This window comes from Podarcis gaigeae (genome assembly GCF_964106915.1).
Source record: "Podarcis gaigeae genome assembly, chromosome: 2".
NCBI classification, from domain to species: Eukaryota; Metazoa; Chordata; class Lepidosauria; order Squamata; family Lacertidae; genus Podarcis; species Podarcis gaigeae.
The window spans coordinates 19,545,961-19,552,261 of NC_139679.1; positions in this window are offsets into that span (position 1 = coordinate 19,545,961).

A 6,301-nucleotide genomic window follows, 5' to 3' on the forward strand; every position below is an offset into this window, starting at 1 on the left:
TGCTTTAATTCTCACTTAAGCTGATAAACCACCCCACATGAATCTAATCAGAATGCTACCTGCTGTTGGATGTTTGTGTGTGCAGGATTGCATCCCTAATAGCTCAAAAGAGAGCAATGGGGTCGGATTATAAAATCACGTAATTGCAGGGCTGGAAAAGGCTTCTGCACAGCCCATTTTCTGTACTGAAGTAGAATTAATTGTACCTAACTACTCCTGAGAGGCAGGACGTGGGTGGCGCTGTGGGTTAAACCACAGAGCCTAGGACTTGCCGATCAGAAGGTCGGCGGTTCAAATACCCGCAATGGGGTGAGCTCCCATTGCTCGGTCCCTGCGCCTGCCAACCTAGCAGTTCGAAAGCACGTCAATGTACAAGTAGATAAATAGGTACCGCTCCGGCGGTAAGGTAAATGGCATTTCCGCGCGCTGCTCTGGTTCGCCAGAAGCGGCTTCATCATGCTGGCCACATGACCCGGAAGCTGTACGCCAGCTCCTTCGGCCAATAAAGCGAGATGAGCGCCGCAACCCCAGAGTCAGTAATGACTGGACCTAATGGTCAGGGGTCCCTTTACCTTTACCTTTACTTCTGAGAGACTTCGGAGAACATTATTTTTTAAACTTAACCTATTTAGAATAGTATGAACAAAGCAAAAAGGAGAATGGGTTCACTACTGCAAAACACTGCAAGGCACTTTGGAATACAACCCACATGTTGTGCAACGACATCTCTCTCCCCACATGTGTTGAACCTTGGCAATGAAGAGTGTCAGTGGTGGCCACTCAAAAGGACATCAAATTATTGAATTATTACCTCACAGATCCTGAAAAGGTACAGAAAAAGGCAACAAGATCAATGGCATTTCCCATGTGGGACAAGGTTGTAGCAACTGAGACTTTTTTTTGTATAATTTTTATTAAATTTTCTGTTTTACATTTTAAAATATTCATTTAAACAGTCATAAAACATCAATGCCTTCGCTTCTTCTCTTTCCATGGTTCATTTTGCATATCCTAAATCCCTGCATATTTTATATAAACTAAACCACTCAGTGTTCCATTATTACATCCATCAAAACTTATTTACACTATTTATCTTAATGCTGCCTACGTTTTCAAATATACACAATTCCCCTTCATATATTCAATAAACATTTTCCAATCTTCTTTAAACGTTTCTTCTTGTTCTCTTATTCTATATGTTAGGTCCACAAGCTGGGCATATTCCATGAGTTTAAGCTGTCATTCTTCTTTAGCTGGGACTTTGCTTGTTTTCCATCTTGGGGCAAATAAAACACGGGGCGCAGCAGTGGCTTACATAAATATCCTTTTTTGACACCTGGGGCAACTGGGACTTTTTTAGGCTAGTAAAAAAAGATGGTTAAGTAGGGGAGAGGATAGAATTATAAATTGCGTAGAGCAGGCATATCACTGGATTATTAATCACAGGATTAATAAATGCTGGCCTGAGAAGTTCTTCTTGAATCTGCCTAGGCCATTCCACTTCTAGTCCATGTCTAGCCAATGTTGTGCAGTCCAGATAGCTTGGACTATGATTCCCATCACCCCTGACTGGGGCTGGCTGGGGATGATGGGAGCTGTTGTCCAACAGCATCCTAAGGTCACCACACCGGCACCATAATATGGAATGACGTTTCAAGTTTCCACTTGAAAGGCAAGTGTAGATTCACTGTGATCAGAGTGAAGTCCCCAAATTACCTTTCCCTGCTTTCCCGTGGTGTCTGTTCCCTGTGTGCTCCGCTGCCTTCCAGATGCTTTGTTCAAGGTTGACGCAATATTCAGGTTAAATAAACATCAAATGCCCTCCTTGGGAGGCCTCATGTTTTATTTATGGCCATTGTTTTTGTTGGGCTTCCTGGTACGGGGATTTATTTAAAATGTTGTTCTTTTTTTATATTTTCCCCGTCAGAAACCCCCTGCTGAAGTCACTGCCTTAAAAATAATAAGAATAGTGATATGGCTGTTATCCTAGGTGAGAATTTCCCTCAACCATGGCAGACAGGCGTCCAAGTCTGAAGTGGCAATTCTTCCCACCATCTGTAAACACAGATGTCCCCATCCATTATGGAAGGGCACCAACTGGGATGTAATACACTGTGACTGCCAGACACACTTTGACTTTGTCTTTGTTGTCATCCCCCCGCCTCACACCCCTGCTGTCCCCAGTGACAGCACCCTGCGGACAGAAAAGGTTGATTCAGGTACATTGCTGGACCAGAGGATGGCATATAATGAAACCTGCAGTATCTGATGAGACAAAGAGCTGGGAGAGGGAGGAAAGCTCCTTCGGCTCCCCAGTTATCCCTGCTGCTACCCATCTCCTGAAAGCGAAGGGAAGAGTGTGTTTTGGAGTCAGAGGCTGGTAGGAACAATGTTTGGGGACTGCAATGTTTGAGGAGGATTTTCCATAGTTCTCAGACAGTCAAGGAGAATTATCCAATGTCCCCGTCCCCATCCCACCCAAGAAAAATGCAACTCATTTCTGAACTATTCCAAAGTGGAATTTCTCACCCACCTCTAGTTTTCAGGTCCTGACTATTGGTTGTCTGTCAGAATTCATTCCCTGATTGCTTGGACCACTAAAACAAAGCATGGTAATGGACCTAAAACTGATCCTTTGCAACAAAGTAAGGCTGTAGGCATGCCACTTTTCTACCAAATCTGCTAAAGATACCATATTTTTTGCTCTATAAGACTCACTTTTTCTCTCCTAAAAAGTAAGGGGAAATGTGTGTGCGTCTTATGGAGCGAATGCAAGCTGCACAGCTATCCCAGAAGCCAGAACAATGAGAGGGATTGCTGCTTTCACTGCGCAGTGATCCCTCTTGGTGTTCTGGCTTCTGAGATTCAGAATATATTTTTTCTTGTTTTCCTCCTACAAAAACTAGGTGCGTCTTGTGGTCTGGTGCATCTTATAGAGCGAAAAATATGGTATGCTGCAGAAAGATGACAGCAGAGAAAAATAGCTTTCTAAGTATGGTTGCCATATTTCTGTAATTTCCCAGACATGTACAGGATTTAAACAGCGAAAATAGCGCCCATGGGGTATTCTGGGAAATCAGCAAAACATCTGGAATTTTGAGGTTGATTGCCTAAATAAAGCTCAACAATTTTGAGTTTCATTTCCCCCCAAAAGGTCGACAACTTTGGTGTCCTGAATTTTACTTCTAGAAATATGGCAATCCTATTTTTAAGTGGTTAAAAATATATATATGGGTACACACTGCTGAATGGCAGGAGTCCATGAAAATGACTGGTCAAACTTAACAAGGGGATTTTCTCTCCTGGGCCAATATAGAAGTTGGCCCATCAATAACAGTGAAACTCATCCAACAAGCTACCTCAAAGGAAAAGTTATTATGCACAATTAGAGTTAACACAACTTCTCATCTTTGGCAATATCCCTGAGGAAGGTTACCTGTCACAGAATCACAGACTTGTAGAGTTGGGAGAAAACACGAGGGTCATCTCGTCCAAGAAGAAGAAGAAGAAGAGTTTGGATTTGATATCCCGCCTTTCACTCCCTTTAAGGAGTCTCAAAGTGGCTAACCATCTCCTTTCCCTTCCTCCCCCACAACAAACACTCTGTGAGGTGAGTGAGGCTGAGAGACTTCAGAGAAGTGTGACTAGCCCAAGGTCAACCAGCAGCTGCATGTGGAGGAGCGGAGACGCGAACCCGGTTCCCCAGATTACGAGACTACCGCTCTTAACCACTACACCACACTGGCAATGCAGGAATCTTTCACCCAATATGGGACTTGAACCCATGGCCCTGAGATTAAGTCTCATGCTCTACCGCCTGAGCTATCCCTGCTTGTTGGCAGCCTACATATTAAAGGTGTGTGGTTGTAATGTACATTTAATGCATATACTGATTTGGTTTTTGTGCAGCCTACCTGTGTTTAGATAGTGGAGACTATTTTTTCTGTTCCTTTTTCAATGAACTCCATCTCAGCAAGTGTTGTCATTAGCATTCAGGGGAACTGCTACATTTGCATTGACCTTTTTGCTCATATTCACTTGACCCTCAGAAGCAAGCGGCAGTCGCCATAGCATTTTTAATTACCTCCCGCTGTGTGTAAAAAAAAAGAGACAACAACAGCATCATTGAGTTCTGGTAAAATTAAGCCAAGATTTTCCTTTTATGTAGTCAAGTCTATCTTTAGTAATATGTGCTTAATAAGAAGATATATGCTGAAAGACCCTGAACCATAGATTAAGCCAGCACTGGGGAATCACTGAGCTTACAGAAGTTGTTGGAGTCTACCTTCCATCACCTCTAGTCAGCATGGTCAATAGTCAGGGGTGATGGGATTTGCAGTCCACCAAGGAGAGCTATAAGTCCTCACTGTTGGATTAAGCAGATGCAAACTGATCTTCTCTCAGATGTACACCAAGCAAGAGTCTTCAGCCAATCTCAGCTCTCTGACAAGTTTAGGAATGTAAAACATGTGTTTATTGCACTCCCACTTTATATCAGCAGTAAGCAATCCGGGACCTGGGTGGTGCTGTGGTCTAAAGCACAAAGCCTAAGGCTTGCAGATCAGAAGGTCGGCAGTTCGAATCCCCATGATGGGTGAGCTCCTGTTGCTTGGTCCCAGCTCCTGCTGACCTAGCAGTTTGAAAGCATGTGAAAGTGCAAGTAGATAAATAGGTACCACTCCGGCAGGAAGGTAAACAGCGTTTCCGTGTGCTGCGCTGGTTCTCCAGAAGCTGGCCACATGACCTGGAAGCTGTCTGTGGACAAACGCCATCTCCCTCAGCCTATAGAGCGAGATGAGCACTGCAACCCCGGAGTCGTCCACGACTGGACCTAACGGTCAGGGGTACCTTTACCTAAGCAATGCAGTATTGTTGGACTACATTTCCCATCAGCCCAAGCCAATTGGTATGGTCAATAGTAAGAGATGATGGGTTCAACTATTGCTTTTTTCTGGGGGTACTCAAGGGTATGTAGTACCAACACCTTTTTCCTAGAAGAAAAGCACTGGTTAAAAACGTGGTACTTACTGTAACAACTTCATGGTGATACTGACACCTTCTTTCCTAGAAGAAAAGCACCAGATCCAACAGTTAGAGTCCAACAATATTTGGACGGCACCACATTGGCTTGCTTCATATTTTAGATATCTTCTCTTCTTAAATCATCTTGGGTGTTTGAAATGGAATGTGCTCAGTGGTCAGCGGAGAGGTGAATCCTGGAGATTAAAACAAAATGTTTGCTCGGTGAAGCATAACACTTGGATCCATGACAGCACCTCGTCCCTCTGAATATAAATATATTTCACAATATAATTCACAATAATGAAGAAAATCGAGGATGTGTTCAGAGACCTTTTGAAGATTACAGAGTTCTCTTTCATGGAAAGCTTCCGGAAGCCAAACAAGAGAATTCATCAATAAAAGAACAGGCAAGAATTCTGAATAGGCGGCTACAAAACTCAGTTGTAACAGAGGGCTTTCATAATTCTGCACACTTTCAGTTTTCTATTCAGACTATTATTTTCTGAAACCTTGCAGGGAAACCCTTCATAAGGGTTTCGAGAATGGAAGTTGTGCTTGGAGCTTGTTAAGTACCTCCTCCTGCTACTGTTTACATGTGTGATATTTTCATGTAGTTGATTCTGTTGCTGTCGATTCTTGAGGCAGACCAAAGAAGAAGAAAAGGGAAATCTTGTTTCTCTCCCCCCGACTCCGAGTGTCTATCCGAGAGCCATTCAAGCTGGAATTCATAAAAATCTTAACACCAATAGAATCAGCAGGACTGAATTAATAAGTCATAGGCCACCAGCTTGCACAGCTGCCAAGAACAGTTTGCCAAAGATTTGAAAGGCAGTGATCACAGTCCTCCTGCAACCTCCTTTTTCTTTGAGAAAACTCATAACCTTGTAACCTGACAACCTTCTAACCTTTTGTGGAAATCAGCCCTGAATAATTCCACAGATCTGTCGGAACAAGTTTCACTCAGAATATCCTACGGGCACGTGTGCATGTATGTGGGAGGAATATCAAGGGGACCTAGAGCTGAACGGGATAAGGAGAAAATCCCTCATGCCCCACTGCTACAGTTCTCAGAGTGGTGTAACAATCAATTCCTCTTCAAAGGGAACTCTGGGAATTGTAGGTCTGGGTCAGGAACTGTGCTGAGGAAGGCCGCACTGAGGAGGAATGGTGGGAGCCACCCCTGATCCTGATCCTGAATCTTCCCAGGAGCAGGAGGACAGTATAGATTTGGAACAGTGGTTTGCAGAGGGCCATAGCTCAGAATGCAGAAGCTGGGAAA